This window comes from Thermobia domestica, chromosome 4 (genome assembly GCF_964235325.1).
Source record: "Thermobia domestica chromosome 4, izTheDome1.hap1.1, whole genome shotgun sequence".
NCBI lineage: Eukaryota > Metazoa > Arthropoda > Insecta > Zygentoma > Lepismatidae > Thermobia > Thermobia domestica.
This window is the reverse complement of record NC_137457.1, coordinates 45,042,470-45,061,721: the sequence shown is the minus strand read 5'-3', so window position 1 is coordinate 45,061,721 and position 19,252 is coordinate 45,042,470.

Below are 19,252 nucleotides of genomic sequence, written 5' to 3'. Positions count from 1 at the left end.
TTAAACTAGTTTTCGAAGAGTCAATAAGCAATCTCCACTCTGTACTTATGTGCATGCCCAAGTGTATCCATCACAGCACAGACATTATTACAATACACTAAATCATTTTCTTGAGAATAATAGTTTTGAAACTCTGTATGAAGGTTTCGAAAAATACACACTTTAGTGTCACGATGGAGCAGATTCCAGCCTTAAGTTTAGTATCAAGAAGTTCTGTTTGTGTCTTGGAGAGTTATAAATCCCGTACGAGGTCATTTAGTTCACCCGGAGTTATCAGATGGGGATCCAATGTAGATGTGCTTCCTACATAAGTAGGATCATCTTCTTCATTTGGAACTTCAATAGTTGCCTCAAGTACGTAATCCTCATTTACCGTAATATAAGGAGGAGGTACTGGTACTGGTAATTCTACACTGTGTGGAACTGGCCTAATTGCTGAGGGCAAATTAGGGTACTGTACTGTGTGGTTAGATTTACTGCTTATTTCTTTTATCTGTGTCATACAAAAGTAGCAGTCTGAAGAATGATCTTTTCGTTCCCTCCAGATCATCGGTACTGCGAAGTTCATGTTTCGTCCACCATTTGCCTACCCAGTCAGACGTTTCACGCAAGTACAACAAATGTAGTGAGGAACCCAGTTCTTATCTTGGTCTCCTACACAGCAACCAAAATATAACTGATAACACTTCCTCAGAAGTGGAGTAAAACATCGACGTTGTGATTTAAATATCAGCTCCCCACATACATAACAGAAATTGTCCGGTTTATTACACACTTCCTCGACATCTTGTATCCTGTAACGTATCACACACACACACACACACACACACACACACACACACACACACACACACACACACACACAGGAATCTACACTCCATCAAATTCCCACAAAATCCCTCTAGAAATTTCCTCATACAAAAATGGTGACATGGTGTACACATCATTGAAAATGTTTTATTGGAAGTTCAATGAGGTATAAACCGTGGTATGTTGTAATTTTCGTGGAAATTATATGTGTTGAAGACCGACCCGACCCCACCCGTGACCCGAATTGACTGACCCGACCCGACAACCCGACCAGAGCTGACTCGATTGGCCCGACCCAAAGTGACCCGAGTGAACCAACCCGAAGTGACCTAACCCGACAACCGACCCGAGTGACCTGACCTTACAATCTAATCAGTTTGAATGAGCTAGAACCTTACAAAACTCACCAGAAAAAAATGCTGACCAATTCTTATGCATAAACCATTGTTTCGGCTTTTTTTAATTGTAGTATAATTATATTCCTCCTCCTCCTCAGTGTTCTGCCATTAATGACAGGCCAGTTTCCGTGAACAAGGTAAGAAGCTTCCATTTTTGCGATTTCCCGCTAATATCTGCCTCGCAACACAACATAAAGTACCACCCTCCTTATTACAATCTATCAATTGCTACCTTTTTACACACTCTCGCTCTCCTGATATCACCCCCTTTACTACAACTCTCAGAACGCAATCCCTTAGCAAGATCGAAACTTGTGATCCGTCCATTTTTTTTGCTTCCTTATATCGTCTAATATTGCTCTCGTCTCTTGCATTTTTTCAGCATTTCCTAATTCGTTTTTCTCTCTACCCTGCTAACCTTCTTTATTTTACTCCACATCCAAATTTGCAAGGTTAAAATTTAGGCAATCAACTTCGAAAATCAAAATAAAATTTGACTGAGTTCTGAAGACAAGTTCTGAAGACTAAAAGAATAAAAGTTCTGAAGACAACATTATTTTCTAGTAAGGAATGTATATAGAACTTCTTTTAATATTTTTTGCTGTGTAACAAACAAAAATTTCATCACGTTAACATTCCGATTTTTCTATTTAAAAACAGCGTTGCTGTCTGATAGAATCATAAGGAACTAATTGCACTGAAACTTCATTCTGTAGGGAATTACCTTTTATTTTTTCTTGATTAATTTATCTAGAAGATATTTGCAACGTTATGTAAAATTAGCAAGTATTTTATTGCGGAGAAAGTCAAATCACTACCGCAGCAATAATAATAATAATAATAATAATAATAATAATCTGAAGATGACCAAGAAAGTTCTGTCTCTTTGTGGAGGTCTGTGTTCAATTGGCCCTCACACCGTGAGTTGAATGCGAATGGATGTAAGGTGAAGGTCAGTTGTTGGACGAGACGAGACGAGACAGAATTTTCATGATGGGGTACGAGATGAGACAGAGCTCTTTCAATAGAAACATATGCACTTTTCGAGACGAGACTACCTTCACGACACATTTTCGAGACGAGAATGCCCCAAACCTGGTTTCGTGAGCAACACTAGTAATTATACCAAACATATTACTTGGTTGTGGCTGTTCAGATACACCGTGAACGTGCGTAAGGACTGAGTGAACATGGGGCCTTCACAGAGCGTCATAAGGGCTTGTTTGCTGTACGAGTTCAAATTGCTGCTCCGCGGGGCGGAAGATATGACAGACCTTTGGTGAGGGTGTCGTGACTCCGCGGAGAGTGCAGTGGTATGATGGTTTAAGGACGGTGACGAAACACTCCAAGACGCACCACGTGCCGGAAGACAAACAGATGTTCAAAATAAAGATCTTCAGCAGCAATTGAGGCGAAGAAAGATATGTGAGGAACTGGTACTACATTTCAGTGTGAGTGCAGAAACCATTCGGCACCACCACCATCAACTTGGGAAGCACTGCAAGTTGGGTTGATGGGTCCTACATGATTTGACTTGGAGCCAGAAAGCAACGCGAGCAGACACCTGTGTTTCTTTGGTGTCTCGTCTGAGGAAGGAGCAATTTCTGGACAGGGTGTTGACATGTGATGGGAAGCGGGTCCTGTACGAAGCTCCACGGCGCCGTCATTGTTGGTTAGCATCCCATGAACCGGTTGAAAACAGCCCAAGCCAGCACTACACCAGAATAAGGTTCTCCTGTGCAGTGGACTGCTCGAGGCATCGTCCATCGGGAACTGCTACAAGCTGGTCAGATCATCAATGCAACTGTGTACTGTCTGGATCCAGCAGTTCTGAATCGCAAAAGGGTCCTCTTGTTACAAGGCAACGCTAAGCCCACGTGGCTAAAATGACCCAGTACATCATTCTACGACTTGAATGGAAAACACTATTGGATCCGCCATACTCCACGGACATTGTACCGTCCGATTATCACCTGTTCCATTCCTTGGACAATCACCTTAGAGAACGCCAATTCAAATCGCTAGTAGAGATTCAATATGCACGTGATACCTTCTTCACTTCACGTCCCACCAAGTTCGACTGCGGTGGAATCCATAGCCTTCCAGAACGTCGGCAGAAGGTCGTCGAGGCTGATGGAGACGATTTTTGATATTCCAGGTACGTCTTAGGTTACATACCAATGTTACATACCAGTTAGACAGCCCCCCACTTTGTTTTCGTTCTGGCGGCGCCCCTAAGTTTGTTCAAACAAACATTTCGCCTGCATATTTCTGTACAAACGATGCTCAAACGAATGCGACAACTTTTGATTGAATTGGACATGTTGGTGGGGGCTACCACTTAGACAGCCCCAATTTGTTTTCGTTCTGGCGGCGCCCCTAATTGCGTGCGAACATACATTTCGCCTGCACATTTCTGTACAAACGAAGTACAAACAATTGCGACGATTTGTGATTCAATTGGACCTGGGTGGAGGGGGCTACCACTTAGACAGCCCCCATTTTTTCTGTTCTGGCGACGCCCCTAATTGTGTACAAACGAAAATTTCGCCTGCACATTTCTGTTCAAACGAAGTACAAACGATTGCGATAATTTGTGATTGAATAGGACATGTTGGTGGGGGGCTACCAGTTAGACACTCCCCAATTTGTTTTCGTTCTGGCGGCGCCCCTAATAGTGTACAAACGAAAATTTGGCTTGCACATTTCTGTACAAACAATGTACAAATGATTGCGGCAATTTGTGATTCAATTGGACATGGTAGGGGCTACCATTTAGGGGAACTCCCTCGAGAAGAATCACTCTACTTATTTATTGCAAAAAGCAGAATTTAAAAATTCGCATTCGTTCAAAGTTATCGTTGGAAGTAACTGCCGTTTGTATGTACGTACTAATATCCATAAGTTGCACTACGCGATCCCAATTAATACTTCATATACCCGCGCCACACACACACACAGTAGCATATGTACACACGAAAGTATACCTGGTAGTATCCACATGCTTACGCCGGAAACTAGAAACAAAAACACACACACACACACACACACACACAGAGAGAGAGAGAGAGAGAGAGAGAGAGAATATCTTGTTGTACCTTTATACTGAATGCACCATTACTCACAAAATCAGTTAAAAAAGAAAAATGAAAAGAGTTGTAAATGAAACTTTCAAAGATTGGTACCACTGCTGCGTGTAACACATGAGTTTGTTCCATAATGATTGATTCGTAATATGATGTATATGGGTTTCTTAATGGTAGTATAACAAAAAGCCTTCAAATTGACCACTAAATAAAAAGTGAAATTTATTTTTCAAATTTCGTAAAATCGAAGTCGGTGGGCATTATGGGAACAGTCTACAATAACAATATATGCAAATAAATATTAATATACTTCACGTTTTCCAGTGGGTGCAAGAAAGCTTCGAATAGTGTTTGTTGTGACAATGATTAGCTGATGTAAATAAATAAATATATATATATATATATATGTATATATATATATATATATATATATATATATATATATATATATATATATATATATATATATATATAATTTTGATGTCAGCCGCTTTCATTTCTCCTAGAAGAGCAAACGGATACTGCCACCGTTAGGACTAAATTTGGTCTTAAATGACATTAAAATTTCTACAAATTAATTTAGCGACCAGTGTTACATTTAAAATCTCGGCGCCCCTATGCACTTTTCTCTCGGCGCCCCCAATAGCTACATATTTCTCCGCCCCTTCATCCCTAACTTAAAAATAAAACTTAATTCGAATATGATTAGTTAGTGAATTTATTACATTTAAATACCACTCACTACATGCTACAACTAGAACTACGTAACAAAAAATAACAAATGTGAAACGTGTTCTGAATTATTTTTAGATTTCTTACGATATTGTTATACATATTAGAACAGTAAAAGAGGATTGTTCATGAAATAGTATATTTGCTCTTGATTTTTAACGGGAATGGGAAATGCGGCACTGTTAGAGGCGTTGAAAAATTACGATTCGATTCTAATATCGGATGATTTCGATATTTTTATGTCGCTACGTAACCACCCTGGGTGCTAATGAGAGCTTACTTGGACTTGAATTGAAAGTAGAACTATTCACCTAAGCGACCACGAAGCTATGGATTCGATACTAATATCGACCGGTTTCTAGCATTTTTGATATGTATCCCGACATTACTCTTTTCCAAACTGTAAGAAATATAGTTATAATTGCGCTAGATATATCAGAATTATGTTGAAACACACACATACATCCACTTTTACATTCTATATAAATTGAGAGTGAGCGAGCGAGCGAGAGAGAGCGACTAAAGGCATCACCACTTACACATTGCAAAAGCATATATCAGGAATTGAATTGAAAATCTATGTAAAGACTTTCTGCTGTGGTGTGCTTCATAAGGACAATTCCAGTCTGCTCACGTGACCTTTGGGGTTCATGAATTTCTTGCGAGCGTTGCGACTTTGGATTCTCTGTTTAAACCCTCGGTTTATGCATCGAATAAGTTTTCAAGAATTTAAATGACATGCTGTATTATGAATGTCGAGAATTACACTCTATATGACAAATAGCTGCAAATAAATACACTACATGATTTATTTATTGCTAGTGAACGAGTGTCTTAACTTGTATTTAATATTCTCATATATATAATACAGACCTACTGTGAACACCTACCTATTTCAGATGTTATATTTTAAACATAATAATTACTACATTCTGCAATGATTATGTTATATATATATACAACTAATGTATTTAATGTCATTATTTTATATAATTTTTCATGCATTGCGGAAAATATAATTTTTAAAAGAGGATTGACCCAGATGAGATTCGAAATCACAACCTTATGATTTGAAACCCGACAGCTTACCAGTGAGCTAACACAAGGACTTCTGCTAAGGTACTTTTAGCGATGTATAACGGTTCTCAAGAAAATTATGACATTCATACCCACTAGAAATGCTGTTTTTGTTCTACTTTGACTATTATTTTAGTACTCAGGCGATAATTATGTTTTATGTCTTAACTTTGAGCATTCTTTTACATATGGAAAGATTCGTTTACATATCTAAATGTTCCATTACGTATGGAGAGCTAAATGACAAACAAACATGAGCTGACATTAATACAAAGTTTCGAAATATTGTGTCATTAAGTATTTCAATCAATGTTGCTTTTTTTCAACACCTGATAACAAGTCTTATTATATTTAAAAGAAGAAAAACATATCTGCAAACTTTTTCCCGATTGCAAAGGCTGGCTTGGAGGTTCGAACCTGGTTTACTATTTCCCGAAGATACCCGAAGTTGGACTTTGAAAATTTTTGCCTCAAAACACCAATAAAGAATGCGCTCAACCTTTTTGAGACAAGGTGTACCAGGGACGATGGGATCTTTCAATGATGGAGGACTATTGTTGGGGTCTTGTTAGAGAATGCAACATTTCTTACAAAGAAAGGAAGTAATGTACGTTTTTGTAACCCAATGGAAGTTTCATATATTGTGATAGTTTTGATTGTCTTTTCGTGACCTTTTGGTACATTTGTATTATTGTTTATTGTAAATTGTCACACTTGTAAAATATATAGTATTATATTTTATATAAGTGTTTGTGGTAACAAAGCAAAACGTGTTACCTCAACTTCAGAGATCTGAAAGCATTACTATAAGGTGCAATAAACAGTACACACAGTATACATACAAACATATTTATTTCTCTAGAAAGAATAAAGCGATTATTACGAAACTTGGAGGGTTTGTTAAATATGAATCAAAGTATACTTAGGTATAATTTCTATGTTAGTATATGCAAGGGGACGAGATCTTAGGGTGTAAAATAAACGAAAAGGGACATTTTTGAGGGATTTTCCCGAAAATCCCTCTGTTACGGTAAAATCGTACGTGATGGAGAAAAACCGAGTGCATATTCGAATTCAGCGCAAAACGTTCCTTTAAGAACAGGTATTTCCTTTTATGTAACAAAACCTTTGTTAACTACTGTTATTTATGCATAATTTCCTCAGCCCTGAAGCCCCTTCTGTCGGCTTCAGACGGCTGGAGGCCTATGCAACCAGGTTAACAGAAGTAAATAACGCGTTCCCCGATACAGGCATCCCGAACCTCCTCCGTCCGTTCAATGCCTCCGCGTTCCCCACAAGGAGCACGGAGTTCACAATCCAGGAATCGAAAGCCGGTCATCAGGCTTACGCGCCTTGTGTAACAATATATATATATATATTACAAATATTATTTATAATAACGAAGTGACATAATTGATTTGTTTTAAATAAAATAAAAGAGTTTGTATTTGAGTTTATAACTATATAAATTTCCTTAAGTATTATAGACTTTTTAAAAAGAAATTTAAAAAATAATTAATGTTAAGTTTCAGAAGCAAAATCATATCATATTATTACTACAACAACTATAATAATAATATTGAATTTATTTACTTCTTTTAATTAGGGATGCACGCGAGACGAGACGAGACGAGAAATGAAAAAGTCTCGTCTCGTCTCGCAGCCTCAAATGTTGGTCTCGTCTCGCGTCTCGTCTCGTCTCGCAAATGTGAAGTCTCGTCTCGCGTCTCGCATAAAATTTCGAGTCTCGTCTCGCGTCTCGCGCGAGACTTTCTCGCATGGTCTCGCAGTCTCGCATATATTCTGGTCAAAATTTTGCAATGTGTTATTCTATGGCTGTTAATGAATGATGATGTGATATTCTGTCCGAAGGCAGGTATTTGACCTAAAAGTCCCTTGGCAAGCTGAATCCTTGGTGATTTCTCATTCCTTTCCATGGGATGAATATTCATAACATCTTAAGGAGACGGAACCTAGAGTTCAACATGGTATCCGAACTTGTGTCCCCTCCGCTCCAAATGAAAAGAAAAGTTGGGCTGGAATTTGATTCCTGGATCATTAATTTTCGTCAAATTAACCCTTTCCGGTACCCGGCTTTTTGGGCTATTTTTTTAGACTTTCAGTCAAGCAGCTACTGCATCGGCACTATTTATCCTAGGATCATGGCTCGTACCTCATTCTTTTCAGAATGAAGCTGGCTTTCGTATGGTACCACTTGCATGCTCATACCATATACCAGGAGCGGGAAAATGATGTCAAAGGGAAAATTACGGAGGGATTTTTTTTCTCGCACTTTGGGCCCCTCTGGAGCGGCCCTGTGTGAACGTAGCCATCTAAAACATCTGATAAATAGTACTTGGTATACTAAATGTGTGTACCAAATTTCAAGTTTTTATCTTGAATAGTAAGGGCGGGAGAAATTTTATCAGGAATTCCCACCATGCCCCAAATTATCGTAAAACACTATGATCTCAGGTAAAAATTTTCCTGAGACATCCCTAATTACTCTAGGGTCATGTTTTGCCCATCATTCTCTTCAGCTTAGAACTGCCTTTCAGGCGGTATGACTCACGTGTCTCCATCATGTATCTAAGGCGGGAAAATCCCGAAAAAAGTGATTTTTGGGGTCTAATTATCCTTTTTTCAACTTTTAGCCCCTCTGAACCCCCCTGTTTTAACGCAGAGATCTAAAAAAATCTGATAAATACTACTAGGTGGGCTGAATGTTTATGCAAAATTCCAATTTTCCAGGTGCAAAAGTAAGCCCGCCAAAAAAAATATATACCGACAATGTCCCATATTCCCGTATACAGAGGAAAATTTTTAAACATTCCCTGAGACATCCCTAATTACCCTAGGATCATTCAGAATAGAACTGTCTTTCAGGCGGTACCATCCACTTGTCTCCATCATGTATCTAAGGCGAGAAAATCCCGTGAAAGGGATTTTTTGGTAAAAATTCCCCTTTTTCAATATTTAGCCCCTTTGTACCCCCATGTTTTAACACAGAAGTACGAAAAAAATCTCGTAAATACTCCTCGGTAGACTGAATGTTTGTGCACAATTTCAATCTTCTAGGTGCAAAAATAAGCCCGCAAAAATAATATCGAAAATGTCCAAAATTCCCCTATACAAAAGTATATTTTTATAAAAATTCCCTGACACTTCCCTAATTACCCTAGGGTCATGTGTCGCACATTATTTTCTTCAGAATAGAACTGCCTTTCAGGTGGTACCATTCACTTGTCTCCATCATGTATTTAAGGCGGGAAAATCACGAAGAAAGGGATCTTTTGGTAAAATATCCCTTTTTTCAAATTTTTGCCCCTCTGGATGCCACCCCTGTTTTAACGCATAAATCTGAAAAAATCTGGTAAATACTACTCGGTGGACTGAATGTTTGTGCAAAATTTCAATCTTCTACGTGTAAAATTAAGCCCGACAAAAAATAATGAACATAGACCGGCCCCACAATATAAAAAGAAAATATATATTTTAGAATTATGACGTCATCACCTCCTATGTTTCGATGCAGGAAGGTGTGAAACCATACGTAAGGTCTTCTACAATGCCTCTGGACTTGAAAAACAAAACAAAACAAAAACAAATGGATGGAAAAGCTCAAATAGGAGAGTTATAACGCAATGTACCATGAAACACCCGTATGGTACAGATTGTACCATGGGATCCCCAAAGTGTTAATAGCATAATTTACAGCAAAACCAGCATAAATTATTGCTGGATCCAACATTGTTTTCCAGCTTAGAGGTCTCCAGCAATATTTGGCTCTTCTAAAATATCATCGCCACTATCAACATTTACACGTTTTGGTCGTTTCCTTGAAGGGTGATTTTCCATTATAAAGATTTTATACCACCAAAAGCGCTTGTAGACAACAAAAGAACTCCTCACAACACAATACGACCCAATTCTTTTGGTTCGTTCGCGCTTGTAGCAATGTTGCATTATCGCATTTTATCAACTTTCGCGTTCAACTTATATAGTGTTGCCAGATCTAGAAAATAAAATTACTGACAGATATAGGGCCATTCCTACCATCTCGCATTAAACCTATAGGGCCATTATACCAAACCAGTGTTTGAATGAAACTTCCGAACTAGAGGGGGATGTTTTTGATAAATATATAGAAAGAAAATACTTATTCCATGTAAAAATATCATGTTATTTCTGCGAGCCGGACCCGGGATAAACTTTGACGAGAGGGGATTTCCCCGCCATCCCCCAACATAAATCGCTAGTAGTAATGTGAAAAAGACAGAAACAACAAAAATATCACATTTTGCAGCATAAGGGAGTCTTATTCGCTTTTCAGACCAAAAAACAGAAGTTCATGTATTCGTGCGCGCCCGCGTGTATGTGTTTGTGTCGTAAAATAAAGTCCTAAATCGATGTTGTAATAAATTTCCAATTTACAAAGCTTTTCTTTTTTAATGATGTTTAAAAACTAAAGAAGGCTTTAATTCTGAAAATTAACCTTGAATAATAATAAATCTCATAAAATGTCTATTGCCTCAATCACTTTTTTGTTCCTGGAGGCATTAACGCTCAACTTAGAAAATCCAATAAATGTAAAATCACTAAATATATAATTACATGTAATTCATAAATGTTGCGAGACTGCGAGAAGTCTCGCGAGACTTCTCGTGCGAGACTTAACTGAGTCTCGTCTCGCATGGTTTAGTCTCGTCTCGCGTCTCGCATAAAATTTTCAGTCTCGTCTCGTGTCTCGTCTCGCAAATGCGAGACGAGACGCGAGACGAGACGAGACTTCTCGCGTCTCGCGTGCATCCCTACTTTTAATTTAATAAAGAAAGACTTATCAAATATTTGACTCCATTGAATTCAAAGAAGTTCTGGCATTTTAAAATACTATGTAATTCAATGATATTAAAAAATACAAAATATGCATTTCATATATATTAAGTGACATAATTTATCATAAAATTATTTACTAAGAAATGGAATAAAAACAAATAAACCATTTTTAGATAACAAAAGAATACAAGCTATTTATTGACGATGATAATATTTCCACAAGAGAAGAAAAAATAATGTTAACTACATTACAATTTAAAGAAAAAGTTTCTAACTCAGTTCTTAACACAATTTCCATGCCTGTTTTAAAATACTTTTTAATTTTCATTGTATGTATTGCTTCATTTTCATATGAAACTGTCACTGAACATTATTATTCTTTCATTGTATTTATTCCTTCTTTTTCCATTCAAAACTTCATTGAATATTATGATTTACGTCTTGTACATTATTTGATAGAAAATGTACTCATATTGATGACGACGACGACATTAATCTGATGAACCATTGGTAGAATTCATAATGTGCAATGATGTTGACAATAGATACGATGTTTTTTTTACGGTAATGGACAAATGGAAAAAGACATAATTTTACGATTATTCTGTCTATAATAATGAACAAATGAGTCAATGATGATATTTATACAAAACAAGTTTCTTGTGCTAACAATGAAGAAAAAGAAGAAATCACAGACATATATAAATACCTGCTGTAATAGAGGAAACGGAGATAATTTCTTTCCAGTATTAATGAAAATGTGAGTATTTTGGGATTTTCCTTTACCCTTGAAGCACAGAAATACGTATGAATAATGTCTACATAAGGACGACTTCACACTTTTAATTTGTTTACTATTGAATTTATAATTAAGAGAATATCTACGTAGAGGTTCAATGTGTTACATTACATATGTAGAAAATCATAATGTATCTTGAATCGTATTTTTGTTTGAAATCTCAGTATCAGACTAACATTTGCTGCTAAATCAACGTTCACATCTGAGTCTTTATTAACATGTGTTATAAAACAGTTTTGAATTTCACTAATGTATGACATATGAAAATTTGTGAATCTGTAACACTGAAATATCAGCATTATAATGTTTAGCAATTGTTACTATCTTTCATTCATCACAGTTTGAAGGTTTCTTTAAAATATTATTTTGTTTAATAATATTTAATACTGAATGAGGATAGTGAATCTTTTTAATAGTCACTTACTCTTTTTCATGAATTTCCATTTTTTGGTGAAGTTTAGTAGTGTATGATGCTCATGTGTTACTAGGAAAATAATTCTTAGAACTATTAATAGGAAGCGTAACGTAAAAATCTCTATTAGGTTCCATTGTACGTCTTGATTTTTAAGGTGATGTAGGTATCCACAAGTCCAAACAAGGAGGATATGCTTTCCAATGGACAAGAGTTTCTTTTCTGTTTCCTTTTCTTCTTGTGGGCATGATATTATTTACGTAAAAGGATTTTGATAGCGTCACAACTTGTAATTTATCTCTATAAAATAAAATATCTAGTGGTTCCTTGCCTAAGTCTTATATTTCATAAACAGGTGGCCCTCTAGGTATTATGTTATTCACTTTAAATATTTCCCAGCTCCAGTTTTGTATATATCTTTTATGAACTTTATGTTTTGCTTTAATAATTCGTACTGTATCATCAATCTTAAGGTGTTTAGAAAAATTCGGATTCTTCATTTTCTTCATTTTAATCCTACGCCCCATTATGACATGGAGTAATGTCGGATCCCATCAGTTAACAAGTAACTTTCCCATGATTTGCATGCTTGAAACGTCATGGTTTAGGTATGTTTACTATTTTAGTACTCATTTCTTATTATGTATTGTATTTTTGAAATTTATTTCTATTTTAACCCATTTGAACCCGTTGTTCCAAAATTGGAACATTTTTTACTTAACTTTTATTTTTCATATTACGTGAATAAAGGTAACAATTTTTGTATGGACCTCTTCATTTGGCACCAATGGTTTAGCAAATGACGTATCTTTGTCTTGAATTGGCGCGAACGATGTATACTGTCGACATTAGTTGCGTTGAATAAGAACAAATTATGGCGTCTCAAAGGAGGTAAGTGAATTTTATGTTCGTTTATGAATTTTCTATCTATATAATACTATTTGGGTAGGAGAAGTATTAACTTTTCAGTGCATGTGAAATGCAACAATTGGTTATCATTGTTATTAATAAAAACGGGTTATAATTTTGAATGTTCCAATATTGGAACAACGGGCTCGAACGGGTACATGAAATTTGCATTTTGTTTGTTCCATTATTGGAACAACGGGCGTAAATGTACCCATAAAGCTGTGGAATACGGTAATTTTATTGCATGAATTAGTAATTGTTAATGTACTCCCATGCGCAAAAAATATTGCGCGTATACTGTAACTCACGATTTTTCGCAATTATTCCATTTTCCTTATGTTTATGGGTAAAATTCAGTTATTAGTATGTGGAGATAATAGAAAGCAATCCATCTAAGGAGATGTTTCCAAAAAATATAATAAAATAATAAAAATATAAGCAAAAAACAAAATTATGTTCGGTTTTGTGTATACTGGCAATAATGTTTTCGAGGGATTTTTTGCAGTAGCACAGCACGATTGCAGAGGGAATAACTTTAGTTGAATCAAGGAACTGGAAAGTGGACTAATATATTGCATTGCATTTATTGGCTTAAATCTAGGGTGTAAATTGTCTACCAAATATAAATTAGCTTCTGTAACCAAGATGTTATACGGAAGTATAGAAACAAAGAGAAAAACTGTTGTCTTAAGATTGGAAGTGACATGGTCTATAGCCATGAGCATTTATTTGTTAAGAAAAAGACAGGCAACAAAAGGTAGTCTGTGTGGTCAAGTGGGTAGAGTGGCGGACTAGTAATTCTTATATTGTTTTGACACCAGATCGAATCCCATGCGATCCCATCCAATTTTTTCTTTAAAAAACATTGTAGAAAGTGTATAATTTTTATGTTAATAAGAACCGAAACAATATAATAATGAAATAACTTTTTGTTTTTTCTGATGACGTATTTATTTAGAATTAGTGTATTATTACTAATAGCGATTGTTTTCAGTTTATGGTATGATATGCTTAATCATTCCCTCTCCGTCAGCAGAAGTAACTTCAACTCACTGCGAGTGTTTGTGAGTCAGGAACAGTAAAAAAAACAAAACATGCGCGACCTGCTGCCTTACACACAGCGTGGCGAACACAGTCACAGCGATAGCTCGTTGTCATGAAGAAAAAAAAAGCTGATGTTAAATTACTGTTCTAGTGTTTCAGTGTGTGTGTTTCTTTTTAGAGTATTGACTCTCTCTCTCTCTCCTTTTGTTTCATATCCACAAGTGCAACAAACGCAATCATAAGTCTGTGTAAGGAAATAAAGGATGCTTTCTTTAAACAAAACTAAATTAACAGCTCTATTTGTGAGGAATACGAATGCTTCCAAAAGATGCCATGGGTATTAATTATAATCATACCGAATTATACAGTAGCGTAAAAAACTGATAATAAAATGATGTAACATGCATAAGCTTTTTTTTTCTAGCGTGACAACACATTAAACATAACAAATTAGATTTTTGGGATTACAAATTATCACCTTACGTGTCGGTATAGGCCTATTCGTTTTCACAGTCGAGCGACGAAAGAAGAAAGTGTGGTGATAGTTATAAAAACCAAATATCAGATTTCAATGAATTCAAGCTACAATGCTCCTACATATCGAAAAAATTATTTTTCGATGTCTGTCCATCTATTCGTCTCTCGGTTCGTCACGCTTTTACATGCACTCAAATAGAGGCCATACTGTTCGACGTATCTGGACCGAATTCTAGACATAACGTTTTAATAACATACTATCTTTCGAATTTTATATCCTTCGACACCTAAAAGTAAGGGTAATTTACTGAAGGATTAAAATTTAAAATAATTCAATTTTCTCAAGAAAAAAAAAGCTGTGACGATTTTATTTACTTTTTATAAATATATATTTTATTAACAAATATCCACCGTATATGAATATTTTTCTGAGAAAATATATATGGTGTAATTTACTGTATGGTATGCGTTCTTTTTCCACAATTTTCTCAACCACATTTCATAAATAAACGTATTATTAATAACCTAACAATATGACAACTCGTTCGAAGGAGTAGTTTACTCTTAGGGTGAGCTGTCCCCAGATGGTTTTCCCATTAATGCCTCAGGCAATTTTGTTCATATTTCGTAAAGAAATGTTTCATTAATAAACTAAGATACAGCATAAATCGTTTATTCCGTTAACATACAGAAGAAGTGGTTTTCTCAAGGGTTGATTTTTTTTTTGACAATTTTCTCAGTAATAACTGAGACAAATTTCTTCTAATTTCAGTAAAAATATTGTCTGTAACACTCTTACAATATGCATAACTCGCTTGTTCCGAAAAGAAAAATCCAAAAGAGAGAGTTTACTTTGACAGTGAAATTTTTCCCGACGATTTGCTTAAAAATTATTCGATATACTGTCAAAATTACAGATAGAAGAGTTTACCTTTGGGGATAAGCTTTTAACGATGACCTTCCTAAAAACAACTCAGAAGATGTTTGTTGTTCATATTTTATAAATACATGTTACATAAATAACGTAGCTATATGGTATAATTCCCTCATCCGGAAAATCTAGAAGTGGTATAATACTTTTGACAGTAAGTTTTACCCTGCGATTTTCTCAAGAACGACTCAGGCGATTGTGTTCGTATTTCATAAATAAATGTTTTATGAAAACACTAACAATATAGCATAGCTTGTTTGTCCTGAGAAGATCCACAAAGGATAATTTATTCTTGGGGTGACTTTTTTCATGAATTTCTCAGAAATTACTCAGACGCTTTTGCTTATAGTTCGCATACAATTATATCCTTAATAATTCTAATATATGGATCAAGTTATTTCTAACCAAAATATGACCAATGGGTACTTTACTTTTGGGCCTGAAGTTTCTTCTAGCAAAGTTTTCCAAAATATTATTTTATTCGCAATTTCCCAAATAAATGTTTCAATAATAGTTGCAGCCTAACACGAGTCAGTGTAAGAAATTCAAGCGAGAAAGTACAGTGCGTTTGCTCCGTACCCTTTCTTAAATGTATTTTTAATGTTACACCTAATCACAATTTTCCGAACAAAATCGAAACCTCTTTTTAAATGTGCCTTGTTGTGGTCAAATGGTTCAAATACATTGGTTCTGGATTTGATTTCCAGTGAGAGCTAGTATATTTTCGTCCAAGAGATGTTACACGTCGGTGCAAAGAAAAAAAGTGTTTAAATAAGCCTAACAAAGCTAATCAACAAAGAAATAATACAATGTTACGAAATTATCGTAGAAACATTGTTAATATTAGGTAGGTGCGACTGAAATGTCCAAACGATGATTATCAATTCCAAAGGTAAAAAAGTGAAAAATACAATGCCAGGTTAATCAGTGGCCTCTAGGTAAAGCTATCCTACTAACATAAGAAGTGATTGAGACGCCAAAAAATGTTGTAATCGCTGGGAGACATGTTAGGAGAATACAGAGGTGAGAGAGAGTTTAATACTGCGAATCATGGATAGTCTTCACTTTCGTTTGAGGGCGAATATTGAAGTCCGTAGGTCTACATAGGTTTGCATTGAAATGAACATTCTTTGTTTTCGGCCGGCGGGAGCTTAGGTGGTTCAGATTCCACTTTAATCAGTAGGTCCACGTCTCATATAGCCTCGCTGCTGAAAGAGACGATAAACTCAAAATCACATCACACATCTTTGTTTTCGCCCATAAATGTCTCTGTTCATGAGCTCCTTAGTGGATATGCGGTTAGCGCATGCGCCTTTGGCGTGGAAGACACGGCTTCGATTCCCGGCGAGAGCTCACGTGGTTTAGAGTCCACGTTAATCAGTAGGCCGAAGTCTCATATAGCTTCGTTGCTGAACGAGACGATAAACTGAAACTCTATGTCTTTGTTCATAAATTTCTTTGTGTATGGTTTTGCATATACGTGGCATGGATATTAAATTTTGATTTTGACGCCATATGTATCTAATTACATACACACCTATAAACCGAATACAACAAACTTGGAATATCTACATTGTTTGCGTATGGAAAATCATCACGTTCTGCTAAACAGGAGAGCCGTGTGTATGGAATTCCATACACGTGGCAATCAACCTATTAAGAAATGTATAATAATAATAATAATAATAATAATAATAATAATAATAATAATAATAATAATAATAATAATAATAATAATAATAAACAGAAAACGATACGATCATTTACATAATTTATAAACATAAGTTAACATTTAATAAGCATATAACTGCAATGGAATTAAGTTGTTTCTCTCTCTCCCTTAACGCAACAGCCCTTATTGTGCTAAGGCGTAGAAGAGAACTTGTAGCACTCACGATTTGGGGCTTATAGACATGGGCGGATTAAGGCTTTTTGGACCTAGAGCCGACTATTTTAAGGGGGCCCTATGTTAAGAATAGTTCCAGTGCATAAATTTTCTTTGCTGCCTTCCACAGCCTCATAGGTTTATGGAACTACCGAGAACTATGCTGTAATATTTGAATGTGCTCCAAGTTTACAATAATTAGTTTAGTTAAATCCATTATTAACAATTAAATAATTGCATTCATTATTAACAGTTAAATGCTGCTGATGGAAAGACTTAAATCTAGCGATACCGCGAGCGTAACGAGCGGAAAAAAATTAGCATCGGTCTGGAGCCTATAATATAAGTTGATTACTATATTTTACTGTTAAACAGAGGGATTTTAAAGAGCCCTCTGAGCTTGGGGTCCCGAAGCCTGGGGTCCATTGGCTCCGCCCTTAATCCGCTAATGCCTATAGATTATAAATTAAAGGGGACGGGCAGGGTCCGTTCTAAAAATTCCGGCCCGTGCAGACCGCTAGCCCCTGTGTATATGCTATCTTTGGAAATACAGTAGAGTTTCGTTTATCCGACATAAAACAGACAGGCAGAATGCCGGATAATATGGGTGTGTTAAGGAAAGACCTATTAAAAGTCAAACTATGATATAATTTTACATATTACTCATCTAATAATCATGTTTTGCAAGAAACAAATATAATGCATTGACTCAGGGACGTATCCAGCGTGAGGTCCTGGAAGCTGTCCCTTTCCAAACCTCAAACACTTTTTAATAAACCTACTTTTTTCCTTTTGAGGTTCTTTTATATCAGATTACTTTGAGTCAGTGTCCAAACTGTGGGCAATGCGTTGTTGTTATAATTGTAACAAGTAACACTTCCCCAGTGTAACACTCCGATTTTGATAAAATTTGGCAGGTAGATACTACACATAAAGTAAACAAATAAGTGCTTTTTAATTTTTTGCGGAAAAACGGTTTTAGGGGGCAAAAGCCCTCACCCAAAATTTTGAAAGTTGACGCCCGAAAGGCAAAAACATGTGGACCAAAGTGAACGAAATTGTGCACAGATATTGCAGACGTAAAATTAGGGAATACGTATTTTGTATTTTCCTGGAAAAAACGGTTAGGTGGGGCACAGACACCTCCAAACCTTTGATCATGAAATATCAAAAGTGCTACTAACATGTAAGATGTGTGTAAAGGACATGAAGAATTGCAACGACACTTTGTGTATGAACAATACGCAAAAAATAAACGAATACGGTTTTTGTTTATTTTCTGCGGAAAAACGGTTCTAGGGGAAAAAGCCCCCACCCAAAATTTTGAAAGTTGACACCTGAAAGGTAAGAAAAAGTGAACCGAAGTGAATGAAATTGTGCAATGATATTTTAGACGAAAAATGAGGGAATACGGGTTTCGTATTTTCCTGGAAAAAACGGTTAGGTGGGGCACAGACTCCTCCAAACCTTTGATCATGAAATAACAAAAGTGCTAATAACAGTATGTCAGAAGTGCCCAAATTTACATGAAGAATTGGAACAAAACTTTGTGTTAGGACAATAAGCAAAAAATAAACAAATACGGCTTTTTTTATTTCCTGTGAAAAAAAAACGGTCTTAGGGGGCAAAAGGTCCTACCCAGAATTTTGAAATTTGACGCCCGAAAGGGAAGAAGAAATCGACCGAACTGAATGAAATTGTTCACAAATGTTGTAGAGGTAAGATGAGGGAATACGTGTTTCGTATTTTCCTGAAAAGAAAAATACTCTTGAGTGGACCGTGGTGTTGAGTGTCGGAAGGAGTGGACCGAAGCCAATGAAATTGTCTATAGATATTGGATATGATAAATAAAGCCT